The sequence below is a fragment of the Oryx dammah genome, unplaced genomic scaffold (genome assembly GCF_014754425.2).
Source record: "Oryx dammah isolate SB20612 unplaced genomic scaffold, SCBI_Odam_1.1 HiC_scaffold_19, whole genome shotgun sequence".
NCBI classification, from domain to species: Eukaryota; Metazoa; Chordata; class Mammalia; order Artiodactyla; family Bovidae; genus Oryx; species Oryx dammah.
Window position 1 is genome coordinate 85763408 of NW_024070203.1, and position 14774 is coordinate 85778181.

The 14774-nt window shown below is 42.7% G+C and overlaps 1 pseudogene; it reads left to right on the plus strand.

Moving 5' to 3' along the window:
• The first annotated feature begins 5943 nt into the window (after nucleotides 1-5943).
• Nucleotides 5944-6750, plus strand: LOC120878835 (annotated as a pseudogene).
• Nucleotides 6751-14774: the final 8024 nt, after the last annotated feature.

The window sequence follows — 14774 nt, forward strand, 5'->3', positions numbered from 1 at the left end:
AACTCTCACTCTTCCCAGATGACTTGATATCGTGTCCAACTCTTTGCGACCCCATGGACTGTAGCCTACCAGGCTCCTCCATCCATGGGATTTTCCAGGCAAGAGAACTGGAGTGGGTTGCCATTTCCTTCTCCGGGGGATCTTCCCGACCCAGGGATCAAACCCTGGTCTCCCACATTGTAGGCAGACACTTTACTGTCTGAGCCATCAGGGAAGTCTGATACTGTATATAGGAAACCATAAATCACCATGAAAAAGACTATTAGACTAATGAGTGAATTCAGTAAATTGGCATGATACAAGATTAATATACAGAAATCTGTTGCTTTTCTATACACTGATAATGAATTATCAGAAATGGAAATTAAGAAAACCATCTAATTTAAATTGCATTAAAAACAAGGAAATACTTAAGAATATATTCATTCAGGGAGTCCAAAAGCTTATACTCCTAAACTCTAAATATCAAAGAGTGATGAAGGAAATCAAAGATGATACAAAGAAATGTAGATATCTCATGTTCACAGATTGGAAGAATTGATATTGTTGAACTTGATATTGTTGATCTAGTTCATACTACCCAAAATAATGTACAGATTTAATGAAATCCCTATCAAAATATCCATCAAATTTTTCACTTAGCTGGAATCCTACAGTTTATAAGAACCACAAAACTCTCTGAATAGTTAGAGCAATGTTGAGCAAAAAGAACAAAGCTGGAGATATTATACTCCCTGATTTCAGACTATATTATACAGCTACATTAATTAAAACAGTATGGAACTGGCACAAAAATAGAAGCATGGATCAAGCGAACAGAAATAAACCCGGGTAGTTATGGTCAATTTATTTATTACAAAAGAGGCAAGAATATAAAATGGGGGGAAAAATCTCTTCAATAAATGGTGCAAGAAAACAGAACAGATACAGGTAAATAATTAGAACATTTTCTTACACAACACACAAAAATAAACTCAAATGAGTTAAATACCTACATAGTTTGGAAGCATTATGGGGACAGAGGGGGACTTGGAACACAGGTGCATACAGTGTGCTGTGGTGGAAATTTTGTTTATCGTACTCCCATATTTTTGCTAAACTTGTAAAAAACAAAAACAAAAATTGAGTGCTTGGGATGATGGATTAAGAAGAATACTGAAATTCCATGGAAAGTTTCAAATTCCAGTATATTGAGTTTTCACCCTGTGATGGTGCACAAGCGTGGTCAAGAGGAGCTACCCAACATCCAAGGTCAGGGGCAGGATCTGGGAGGACCCCATGCCCGAGGTGAGGGGCAGCAGCCAAGAGGAGCTACCCCACGTCCGTGGTCAGGGGCGGCAGCTGAGAGGAGCTACCCAACGTCCAAGGCCAGGGGCAGTGGCCAGAAGGAGCAACCCCATGTCCAAGGAGTGGTGGCTGCGCTGGCACAGGAGGGCCTTGAGGAGCTATTCCACGTTCAAGGTCAGGAGGGGCGGCAGTGAGGAGATATCCCTTGTCAAATGTAAGGAGCGGCAGCTGTGCTTTTCTGGAGCAGCCGTGAAGAGATAACCAATGTCCAAGGTAAGAGAAACCCAAGTAAGACGGAAGGTGTTGCAAGAGGGCATCAGAAGGCAGACACACTGAAACCACAATCACAGAAAACTAGTCAATATAATCACACTAGGACCATAGCCTTGTTTAACTCAATGAAACTAAGCCACGCCCTGTGGGGCCACCCAAGATCGGCAGGTCATTGTGGAGAGGTCTGACAGAATGTGGTCCACTGGAGAAGGGAATGGCAAACCAATTCAGTATTCTGGCCTTGAGAACCCATGAACAGTATGAAAAGGCAAAAAGATACGATAATGAAAGAGGAACTCCCCAGGTCAGTAGGTGCCCAATATGCTACTGGAGATCAGTGGAGAAATAACTCCAGAAAGAATGAAGGGATGGAGCCAAGCAAAAAAAATACCCAGCTGTGGATGTGACTGGTGATAGAAGCAAGGTCTGATGCTTTAAAGAGTAATATTGCATAGGAACCTGGAATGTTAGGTCCATGAATCAAGGCAAATCGGAAGTGGTCAAACAGGTGATGGCAAGAGTATACGTCGACATTCTAGAAATCAGCGAACCAAAATGGACTGGAATGGGTGAATTTAACTCCATTCAGTTCAGTCGCTCAGTGGTGTCCGACTCTTTGTGACCCCATGAATCGCAGCACGCCAGGGTTCCCTATCCATCACCAACCCCCGGAGTTCACTCAGACTCACTACCATCAAGTCAGTGATGCCATCCAGCCATCTCATCCTCTGTCATCCACTTCTCCTCCTGCCCCCCATCCCTCCCATCATCAGAGTCTTTTCCAATGAGTCAACTCTTCACATGAGGTGGCCAAAACTGGAGTTTCAGCTTTAGCATCATCCCTTCCAAAGAAATCCCAGAGCTGATCTCCTTCAGAATGGAGATCTCCTTGAATGGTTGGATCTCCTTGCAGTCCAAGGGACTCTCAAGAATCTTCTCCAACACCACAGTTCAAAAACATCAATTCGTTGGCACTCAGCTTTCTTCACAGTCCAACTCTCACATCCATACATGACCACAGGGAAAACCATAGCCTTGACTAGACGGACCATGGTTGGCAAAGTAATGTCTCTGCTTTTCAACATGCTATCTAGGTTGGTCATAAATTTTCTTCCAAGGAGTAAGCGTCTTTTAATTTCATGGCTGCAGTCACCATCTCCAGTGATTTTGGAGCCCTCCCAAAATAAAGTCTGACACTGTTTCCACTGCTTCCCCATCTATTTGCCATGGAGTGATGGGACCAGATGCCATGATCTTCGTTTTCTGAATGTTGGGCTTTAAGCCAACTTTTTCACACTCTACTTTCATTTTCATCAAGAGGCTTTTTAGTTCCTCTTCTCTTTCTGCCATAAGGGTGGTGTCATCTGCATATCTGAGGTTATTGATATTTCTTCTGGCAATCTTGATTCCAGCTTGTGCTTCTTCCAGCCCAGTGTTTCTCATGATGTACTCTGCATAGAAGTTAAATAAGCAGGGTGACAATGTACAGCCTTGACGTACTACTTTTCCTATTTGGAACCAGTCTGTTGCTCCATGTCCAGTTCTAACTGGTGCCTCCTGACCTGTATACAGGTTTCTCAAGAGGCAGGTCAGGTGGTTTGGTATTCCCATCTCTTTCAGAATTTTCCACAGTTTATTGTGATCCACACAGTCAAAGACCATTATATCTACTACTGTGTGCAGGAACCCCTTAGAAGAAATGGAGTAGCCATCATGGTCAACAAAAGATTCCGAAAGCAGTACTTGGATGCAATCTCAAAAACGACAGAATGATCTCTGTTCATTTCCAAGGCAAACCATTCAATATCACGGTAATCCAAATCTATGCCCCAACCAGTAATGCTGAAGAAACTGAAGTTGAAGGGTTCTATGAAGACCTACAAGACCTTTTAGAACTAACACCCAAAAAAGATGTCCTTTTCATTATAGGGGGCTGGAATGCAAAAGTAGGAAGTCAAGAAACACCTGGAGTAACAGGAAAATTTGGCCTTGGAATACAGAGTGAAGCAGGGCAAAGGCTAATAGAGTTTTGCCAAGAGAATGCGCTGGTCATAGCAAACACCCTCTTCCAACAACACGAGAAGACTCCACACATGGACATCACCAGATGGTCAACACCAAAATCAGATTGATTATATTCTTTGCAGCCAAAGAAGGAGGAGCTCTATACAGTCAGCAAAAACAAGACCAGGAGTTGACTGTGGCTCAGATCATGAACTCCTTATTGCCAAATAAGACTTAAATTGAAGAAAGTAGGGGAAACCACTAGGGTCATACCTAAATCAAATCCCTTATGATTATACAGTGGAAGTGAGAAATAGATTTAAGGGACCAGATGTGATAGATAGAGTGCCTGATGAACTATGGAATGAGATTTGTGAAATTGTACAGGAGACAGGGATCAAGACCATCCCCATGGAAAAGAAATATAAAAAAGCAAAATGGCTGTCTAGAGAGGCCTTACAAATGGCTGTGAAAAGAAGAGAAGGGAAAAGCAAAGGAGAAAAGGAAAGATATAAGCATCTGAATGCAGAGTTCCAAAGAATAGCAAGGAGAGAAGAAAGCCTTCCTCAATGATCAACGCAAAGAAATAGAGGAAAACAACAGAATGGGAAAGACTAGAGATCTCTTCAAGAATATTAGAGATACCAAGGGAACATTTCATGCAAAGATGGGCTCCATAAAGGACAGAAATGGTGTGGACCTAACAGAAGCCGAAGATATTAAGAAGAGGTGGCAAGAATACACAGAAGAACTGTACAAAAAAAATCTTCACAACTAAGATAATCACTATGGTGACCACTCACCTAGAGCCAGACATCCTGGAATGTGAAGTCAAGTGGGCCTTAGAAAGCATCACTATGAACAAAGCTAGTGGAGGTGATGGAATTCCAGTGGAGCTATTTCAAATCCTGAAAGATGATGCTGAGAATGTGCTGCACTCAATATGCCAGCAAATTTGGAAAACTCAGCAGTGGCCACAGGACTGGAAAAGGTCAGTTTTCATCCCAATCCCAAAGAAAGGCAATGCCAAAGAAGGCTCAAACTACTGCACAATTGCACTCATCTCACACGCTAGTAAAGTAATGCTCAAAATTCTCCAAGCCAGGCTTCAGCAATATGTGAACCGTGAACTTCCAGATGTTCAAGCTGGTTTTAGAAAAGGCAGAGGAACCAGAGATCAAATTGCCAATATCCGCTGGATCATGGAAAAAGCAAGAGAGTTCCAGAAAAACATCTACTTCTGCTTTATTGACTATGCCAAAGCCTTTAACTGTGTGGATCACAATAAACTGTGGAAAATTCTGAAAGAGATGGGAATACCACACCACCTCACCTGCCTCCTGAGACATCTATATGCAGGTCAGGAAGCAACAGTTAGAACTGGACATGGAACAACAGACTGGTTCCAAATAGGAAAAGGAGCACGTCAAGGCTGTACATTGTCACCCTGCTTATTTAACTTCTATGCAGAGTACATCATGAGAAACACTGGGCTGGAAGAAGCACAAGCTGGAATCAAGATTGCTGGGAGAAATATCAATAATCCCAGATATGCAGATGACACCACCCTTATGGCAGAAAGTGAAGAGGAACTAAAAAGTCTCTTGATGAAAGTGAAAGTGGAGAGTGAAAAAGTTGGCTTAAAGCTCAACATTCAGAAAATGAAGATCGTGGCATCTGTTCCCATCCCTTCATGACAAATAGATGGGGAAACAGTGGAAACAGTGTCAGACTTTATTTTGGGGGCTCCAAAATGACTGCAGATGGTGACTGCAGCCATGAAATTAAAAGACGCTTACTCCTTGGAAGGAAAGTTATGACCAAACTAGACAGCATATTAAAAAGTAGCTACATTACTTTGCCAACCATGGTCCGTCTAGTCAAGGCTATGGTTTTCCCTGTGGTCATGTATGGATGTGAGAGTTGGACTGTGAAGAAAGCTGAGTGCCAAAGAATTGATGTTTTTGAACTGTGGTGTTGGAGAAGACTCTTGAGAGTCCCTTGGACTGCAAGGAGATCCAACCAGTCCATTCTAAAGGAGATCAGCCCTGGGATTTCTTTGGAAGGAATGATGCTAAAGCTGAAACTCCAGTTTTGGCCACCTCATGTGAAGAGTTGACTCATTGGAAAAGACTCTGATGCTGGGAGGGATTGGGGGCAGGAGGAGAAGGAGATGACAGAGGATGAGATGGCTAGATGGCATCACTGACTCGATGGTTGTGAGTCTGAGTGAACTCCGGGAGTTGGTGATGGACAGGGAGGCAGAGTGCTGCGATTCATGGGGTCGCAAATAGTCGGACAGGACTGAGGGACTGAACTGAACTGAACTGAATTTTCACCCTAGTCCAGCAGCTCTGCTACCCACTTAAATGCAGATGAATGAAGTCCCTGTTTGGGAAGACCCCTGGCCAGTGGTCCAGAGCTGATGCAGGCCATGTGGGTGTATCAGCAAGTATGGTGAAGAAACGGACATCCCACAAAAAACAACTGAGTGGTGTGGGGCGGAGCCAACCTGTTTCCCAGCCCCAGTGGAACAGTGTAGGCTGCAGGATTTAGCATAGACGGACAGAGGGAATGGCTTCGTCACCCAGAGGAAAGGACACATTCTGGACCGGGTGCCTGTAAGTCCTTCTTTGTATCTTATAAAATGCAATGAATTTGACTGTGTTTAGGTACTAGAACTTAATAAAGATGAGTTTCTGCACTTGAAGTCCTGTCTGATAGGGATGACATTTGTAACATTTCAAATCAGTTATGCATACCTAGCCGACACGATTGGCAAAGCAGGGGAGCAGATATTTGAGACTGAGGATGGTTCTAAAGATGAGTGGAGGGGAATGGTCTTAGCAAGCACCCCATAATGAACACATGGCTTTCCATCATCTAGAAAAAGATCCTGTCTTGTACATGTACCAGCACTTAGACAATTATAAAGAAGGCAACCTTCACATTATGTCTGATTCTAATGATTCACCTCCAGCAGAAAGGGAACTGGGAGAAGTTGCAGACAGCCTGGTAGGCAAACAAATGGAATAGGCCAAAGAGGATGGCTCTGAAAGGACCGGCACGGTCATTCATCAAGTAGGAGCCATACCATCTGTCTAGTTACTGTTCGATGATGAGTTCCATATTTTTGCCTACGATCTGGTGAACTTTGCCAAATTTGTGGAACTATTAAACGTATAATTGTAGACATAAAGACTTGATTGCTTTCCAGTTTAATGAAAACTTAAATGTCCCTAAGAACATGGATATCTGCCAGCAGAACTGGTTTTGTTCTGAATAGTACAGATTTATGTGACCACAACACATTTTGTGTAAGGAACTCCTTCCTATTAAAAGGAATCTGTCTGTTTGGAAGGGAGTTACAGGCAAGTCTGGTAAAAATTGCAGAGAAGGCAATGGCACCCCACTCCAGTACTCTTGCCTGGAAAATCCCATGGATGGAGGAGCCTGGAAGACTGCAGTCCATGGGGTCACTGAGGGTCGGACACGACTGAGCGACTTCACGTTCACTTTTCATTTTCATGCATTGGAGAAGGAAATGGCAATCCACTTCAGTGTTCTTGCCTGGAGAATCCCAGGGACGGGGGGAGCCTGGTAGGTTGCTGTCTCTGGGGTTGCAGAGTCGGACACAACTGAAGTGACTTAGCAGCAGCAGCTGGTAAAAGCTGAGGCTTCCCTGGTGGCTCAGACAGTAAGAATCTGCCTGCAGTGCAGGAGACATGGGTTCTATCCCTGTGTTGGCAAGATCCCCTGCAGAAGGGAATGGCTACTGACTCCAGTATTCTTGCTGGAGAATTCCATGGACAGAGAAGCCTGGTGGGTCAGAGTCCATGCATTGCAAAAAGTTAGACACAACCGAGCAACTAACACACTGGTAAAAGTTAAGCTAGTATCATAGTCATTTAAAACTGTAATAGATTTCACCCACATTCCCCTTCCTTCTTAACACTCTTATTCTGCTGCCATAATGCAAGCATAATTTTGTATTTTTGTTATTGAAGGTTGTGGCTATGAGCTACGAATGATGCCGGAGGCCGGGAATTCTTGGCCTCCAGAGGAGAGGATTTCCATTTGGGGCCAGCGACCTGGCTTGACCACTTGGAGCTTTTGTGTAGCAAGTTTTACTAAAGTATAAAAGAGATAGAGAAAGCTTCTGACACAGACATCAGAAGGGGGCAGCAGAGTACCCGCTTGCCAGTTTTTAGCAAGGCGTCTTATTACTCATTGATCATATGTAAAAGAAACACCTCAAGGCTGAGAGAGTGGCACCCCACAACATATATATCTGCATAAGGGGAGTCATCTCTGGACCAGAAGTCTCTGGGAGAGATGTATAAGTCTTGAAGGAAAACAGACCTCCAAACAAGATACATAGTCTCATTAACATACCTTAAGAAATAACATTTCCCTGAGTAAGATATATTGCTTGCTTGGGCAATTAGCAGCTCAACGTTGGAAAAAAGTTACTTTCAGGCAGAAAGTGTTGTCATAGCAACACAGAATTAAAGGAGCCTCCCACAGTGGCTAAAGCAGGAGCAAAGGAATGTAGAAAAAAAAAAAATGTCTGCTGTTTGCCATTTGTCTCCTCCTGGGCTTGGGGACCTCTGGCCTCTCTGGGGAGATCGGCCTAGCCATTAACCCTTTCATTACTGCCTTTTATTTGAGGTATATATATATGTATCTACCTACCTACCTATCAATATTAGTGTGTATATATACATATACATGTTGTATTTATGTATACACACACACACATGCACTTCATTGGCAGTCCTTTCTTTGTGGTTGGGGTGGGAGTTAAATAATTTTCTCCAGTTTAACAGAAGTGTTTGACCCAAGACATTTATATGTAATGTGTTACTGCTGTTTATTTAAAATTAAATTTGGGCATAGGAAGCACAAGGGGACATTCAGCTTGTTTTAAATATTCAGAAGTCCGGAGCATCATTTAAATCTGGAAGCTTAAAGCTAAATTCAAGCCTGAATCACTTGTCAACAGTTAATGACCCACATTAGAATTTACAAAACAATTGGAAATGTGGGTAAAAGTCTACCTTTCATTCTAAGCTTTGTCCATTTTTTATTATAAATACTTTTCCAAAGCAAAACCCAGGTTCTCGGTCCACACTGGGTAATGCAGATGTATTTTGGATGGTGCATATGGTCCATTATTTGTACAAAGTCAGTTCAGTTCAGTCGCTCAGTCATGTCTGACTCTTTGCGACCCCATGAATTGCAGCACGCCAGGCCTCCCTGTCCATCACCAACTCTCGGAGTTCACTCAGACTCACGTCCATCGAGTCAGTGATTCCATCCAGCCATCTCATCCTCTGTCTTCCCCTTCTCCTCTTGCGCCCAACCCCTTCCAACATCAGGGTCTTTCCCAGTGAGTCAACTCTTCGCATGAGGTGGCCAAAGTATTGGAATTTCAGCTTCAACATCAGTCCTTCCAATGAACACCCAGGACTAATCTCCTTTAGGATGGACTGGTTGGATCTCCTTGTAGTCCAAGGGACTCTCAAGAGTCTTCTCCAACACCACAGTTCAAAAGCATCAATTCTTTGGTGCTCAGCCTTCTTCACAGTCCAACTCTCACATCCATACATGACCACTGGAAAAACCATAGCCTTGACTAGACGGACCTTGGTTGGCAAAGTAATGTCTTTGCTTTTCAATATGCTATCCAGGTTGGTCATAACTTTTCTTCCAAGGAGTAAGCGTCATTTAATTTCATGGCTGCAGTCACCATCTGCAGTGATTTTGAAGCCCCCCAAAAATAAAATCTGCCACTGTTTCCACTGTTTCCCCATCTATTTGTCATGAAGTGATGGAACCAGATGCCATGATCTTCGTTTTCTGAATGTTGAGCTTTAAGCCAACTTTTTCTACTCTCCTCTTTCACTCTCATCAAGAGGCTTTTTAGTTGTTCTTCACTTTCTGCCATAAGGGTGGTGTCATCTGCATATCTGGGATTATTGATATTTCTCCCAGCAATCTTGATTCCAGCTTGTGCTTCTTCCAGCCCAGCGTTTGTCATGATGTACTCTGCATATAAGTGAAATAAGCAGGGTGACAATATAATTAGTAACCTGGATTTTAGTACATGGATTTAAAAGGCAATAGTATATCCATGGTTTATGAGTATTTGGTAAGTTCCTGGAAGAACATAGTACTTTTATATTAGAAATGTGAATTTAAGAATGGCACTGTGCCTTTTAACAAGTTCTCTGGGATATCTTTATTTTTATTGCTGTTATTACTGGAGTATGGTTATGGTCAGAAGGCTTTGCCCCATCAGCTTTCTGCCTCAGAGAACTGTCTAGACAATTAACAGCTGAAATTCCCGACAGCTTCCATTGTGCTGTATGTTCTTGATCATGGTGTGCTCTTCATGTGGATTCATTCCGTTCAGTGAGTCCTGCCACGTTGGGGTCAGTCACCTGCACTGGCTTGTGGGTGTGACTGGTAGCACCTGTTAACCAGCGTAACCTTCCCTGCAAGCTCGTTGAAACTAAAATAGAGCTGCAAAAGTGGTTCATTTAGCAGCAAAACATCAGCCTATCACTTTGTTTTGGAGGATCCCTGACAGTTTGAAAGCTAGGAGAAAAATGGTTTGTGAAACCAGTCCTGTAGAGATTGAAAATCTTACCTACTATTTGGGCAGACAGCATAGATGTGTATGCTGGCCATCAGGCACCGGCTCTGGTCACCTCTCTCGCGGGTCTTCCTGACGTTAGAGAGGAGGTAGTTTCAAGGCTGGGCTCTGTGTGGTTTGCGTGATGTCCATTTTTGCCTTCAGGGAAGCTGGGCCTCATGCAGCGTGTAAATGCAGCTGTTACATGGGTCACAAATACAAGTGTCACACTGCAGATCCGTCGTCTGTTCTGCTGGGGGCTCGTGTAAGTTTCTGCATGTACATCTCAAGGCTGAGCCCAGCTCCCCGAGCCGAAGTGGACACAAATGGCCCGGAGAGTGAGTTGTTCAGCGTGCACTGCGTGAGCAAGGCACGGTGACTGTAGGCTGAAAGACAGTCTTCCCTGAGAGTTGGGCCAGTTGAAACATTTCTTGTTGCTTAATGATTTGCATTGCGGTTGTTCTGCAGGTACCTTTAGTAACTTTTAATACCACATCATCTGCCACTCTCCAGGTGAGCGTGACATGTGACTTATTATCATCATTTTAATCATTGTTCCATTTATTGCCTTTAGGGTTGAAGGAATGGGAAGGGTTTTTTGTTGTTGTTGCTGTTTTTCCTATTTTTCCCCATTCTTTTTCTTTTTGAGGCTTAAACCACACTTCCTGACCCATGACTAACTCTGTTCCCCGCTGAGTATTTCAAGCTTCGTTTAGGCTCATGTTTCAGATCTGCATGCATTGTTCGCACTTTCCTGGTGTCGGAATGTTGGTTCCTTGTTCTAGGAATACAACATTAATTTCCAAAATTACCATGGGACTTCTGGCAACACAAGACATGAATCTCTGTATAAAATGCACTGGCCTTTCTCATTGATCTGCTGTAGTATTATTGTGTTGTGTGTGTGTGTGTGTGTGTGTGTGTGTGTGTGTGTGTGATGTCGGGCTGCCATTTAAAGCTTCAAAGGAAGACTTTAAAAGCAGACCATCCTTTTTTTTGCATTCTCTATGCTAAATAGAATGTTCAGTGTAACTAACTAAATTTGCATGTTAAATATATTTAGGTTTCTTGTTTTCTATGTTTTTGGGCTTTCCTGGTAGCTCAGATGGTAAAGAATCTGCTTGCAGTGCAGGAGACCTGGGTTTGATCCCTGAGTTGGGAAGATCCCCTGGAGAAGGGGATGGAAACCCACTCCAGTGTTCTTCCCTAGAGAATCCCATGGACAGAGGAGCCCGGTGGGCTACAGTCCATAGGGTCACAAAGAGTTGGACATGACTGAAGCAACCTAGCACACACACCCATCCAAACATCCTAGAGAAGGAAATGGCAACCCACTCAAGTATTCTTGCCTGGAGAATCCTATGGACAGAGGAACTTGGCGGACTATAGTTTGTGGGGTTGCCAAAGAGTCACTAAACAACAACAGCTTTCAAAGCTAGGATTCTCTGGTCCATGACTAAAATATTTAAAATAGGGATATCTTTTCTTACAATTTAATAAGCTACTAGTTAAATTTTTATTTATGTTTCAGTAACTTTGCCTTCTTCTCATTGAGAGGTCTCCCCTACTCTATATCCAAATGCTTCTTCTACATTGCCACGTGTATTTGACTTCTCCAATGAAGGGTTGCCTAACCCCTTTTATTTGAGTCTACCTGGCCTTGATGCTTAAGGAATAAAAAACCAAGGAGAGAACGATACTTTCTCTTGAAGATTCCTCCTTCAGTTCAAGGTACCCTACTCTGCTCAATGGTCAAGAAATATGGGTTTAAAATTTGGCAATATCCATGACAAGGAATGGAAAATATCATCATATGATCTCATGAATTGGCCATTGCTTAAACCAAAATACTCTCTTTTTCTTCTCCAATGAAGCTACAGATACTTCACTACTGTTGGTTTAAGAGACTGTTTCCATTTAGTTTGAACTTGTGTCTTCCCTTTCCAGGTTGAGAGATAAGGAAAAAAATACTTCCTTTTCTTAATTTTTCAAGAGAGCTGGACTACTCCCTAGTCACAATACCAAATCACACCACTGATTTATGCAGGAGATGATAAACCCATACCTTTGCTGATTTTTAGTGCAAAAAAAAAGCATATGGAATCAAAAAGTGCCAGACTCAGCTTTGCACTCCAGGAATTTGTAGGAGGGCTCACAGCACTTGCAGGGTGAAGAGGAAGGAGAGGTGAGTAAAATTTATGAGAGAAGTCTAAGTGCTCTTTCATTACCCTCATTTCTGGTTATTTTAGGATACATTTCTGATAGGAACAAATATGAAAAATATAATACATATCTTAAAATACACTAGGTATTTTTATATTTAAAGGTATTTCATTAGTTTTAAGAAATTTTTGTAAGGCTTTCTTTAAAAAATCCAATGTACATTATCATCAATGCTTTTTAAAAAAATAGTTATTTATTTTAATTGGAGAATAATTATAATATTGTGATGGTTTTTGCCATATATCAGTGCTTTTTTTATTGTCAGTTTCTTCATGAAATTAGGGTGTAGTTAAACACTGTTTAATTCAATAAGAATTTTTCACTTAACTTTGAAAACAGAAAAAATGAATATTATAAAGTGAAATTTTATTTTCCACTTTAAACGCAATGCTATTTTTTTAATGCCCTAATTGGTGAAATGGGCACCACAGAATAATTTGGATTTCTCCAGACACTTTTTCACGTGTCTCTTGTGTTTATTATATAAATATTAAACTGTGCCCAGTTCTTTCAGGACCTCGTAACATTCGTTCCCAGAATATCAACTCTCTCACTATTTGAAGTCAATGAGAACTCTAGTTAATGGGGCAAATCCATTCCCTGGAGGTTGCATATAGTCTTGTCCTAAGACTAAATTTAAATACTCTGTTATGTTTCCAAGTATTAAGCAAGTTTTTATTAAAACAAGTATTCTTATCCACTGAAGCAGACAAAAATATTGAGTCTGAGTGAGGAAACAAAGCCCTAATCAATCAAAACAGGAAAACTTTTCAGACAAAATGATACTTTCAGTCTCTCTTTTAAAAACATATTTAGATGTAGAATGATGCAAATATAAATGCAAGTGTAGTATTTACTTGCAAAAATCACAGTGAAATTCTGTGGTATTTAAGTATATTGCTGTTAGGTTGTTAGACTAGGAAACAGGAGTCCAGAATGGTGGTGGCTAAAAGACAAGGAAGGGGAAAGCCTGGGGAAAATAGAACCAAGGAAGGTCTGAGGACCAGAGTGAGGACCTCAGGTAGAACAAACAACACTCCTGGCTAGCCCAATTTACATAGGACAGGCCCAGGGGGAGAAAAAACATATAAAAAGAGGAGCTAAAGGGCCCAGGGTCTCTCTCTCTGCCACGCACTGGGGCACTCTTCTCGCCGTGTCTTTGGGTCGACGTGCCCTCACGCCTTGAGGATGGATTTCCCTGCTATTATCTAAATAAAATAGAGCTGTAACACTGCTTTGTCTAAGACCTATAACACGGTCTGTCCAAGACCCGAGAGCTGTGACGTGCCGAGTGCTTTAATGTCCGTCACTCCAAATCTTTGTTGTGATGAGACACCTTAGGGGAATACACTTGCCTGACATCTCTGGTGCCGAGACTTGGGCCTAACATGGCTGAAACAACCTCGGCGAGCGCCCCCACCACCCCCCACCCCGCAAGGAGGAGGCCAAGCACAGCAGGAGCCCAACTCTGCAAAATCTCCCGGGGTAGAAGCGGAAGGTGAAGAAAACCCAGCGCAGAAGTGACAAGAGGCCCATCGTGCTGGAAATCGGGACACCAAAAAACAAACTCAGCAGAAAGCTCATGCAGTTCAGCCTCAGATTCCAGAAGACCTCCGGTTAAGGTAGGAGATCCTTGCTCCTATGGCTATATGGAGGGACTATGCCTAACAAAATCTTTATTCCTTTACAATCTTTTGTTTCTTGTTTCCTCGAACCCCCATGAACAGAAGGGTGGCAGTGGGCGCAAGTGAGGGACTCTGGATAGGCTACTCTTTGGTATGTCCCAAAGGCACTATCTGCTGAGCCCCAGTAGCTGTTACCAAGCCGGTGGTGGTTCTTCTGTCCTTACTTTTCTCTGCCAAGGATCAGACCAATGAAAACTGTGAGCACCAGTCTGATATTTAGCAGATTTTCTGACAGGGTTTGAAGGGGATCCCTTGGCATGTTTTTCCCACTGCTTTTTCCTCCCGTCCTTCAGCTCTATCCCGGGACTTGAGCCCAGCCAAAACCCAGGATGCCTGGCTTCAGGATCTAATGAAGCTCAGGCGCTGATGTTTCATTGCAAAAATTCAGTGAGAGACAAAGCTATAGGTAAGAGGTGGATTTGTTAGGATTCAGAGAGAAGCACCAGACTACAGGGTACAGGCCATGGAATGTGGCCTGGCTAGGTTTTGCGAGCAGGATGAATTCATATGCTAATGAGTGGGAGGATCATCCCAGCCAGTGGGGAACCACCCACTCCTCTGTCTTTTGACAGTGATTTAGAGCTGTCCTGCCACCTCTGGGTGTGTCTTTTGGCTTACAGATTGGGGATTAAGGTTTACTTGAATTTGACTTGTCATCTTGG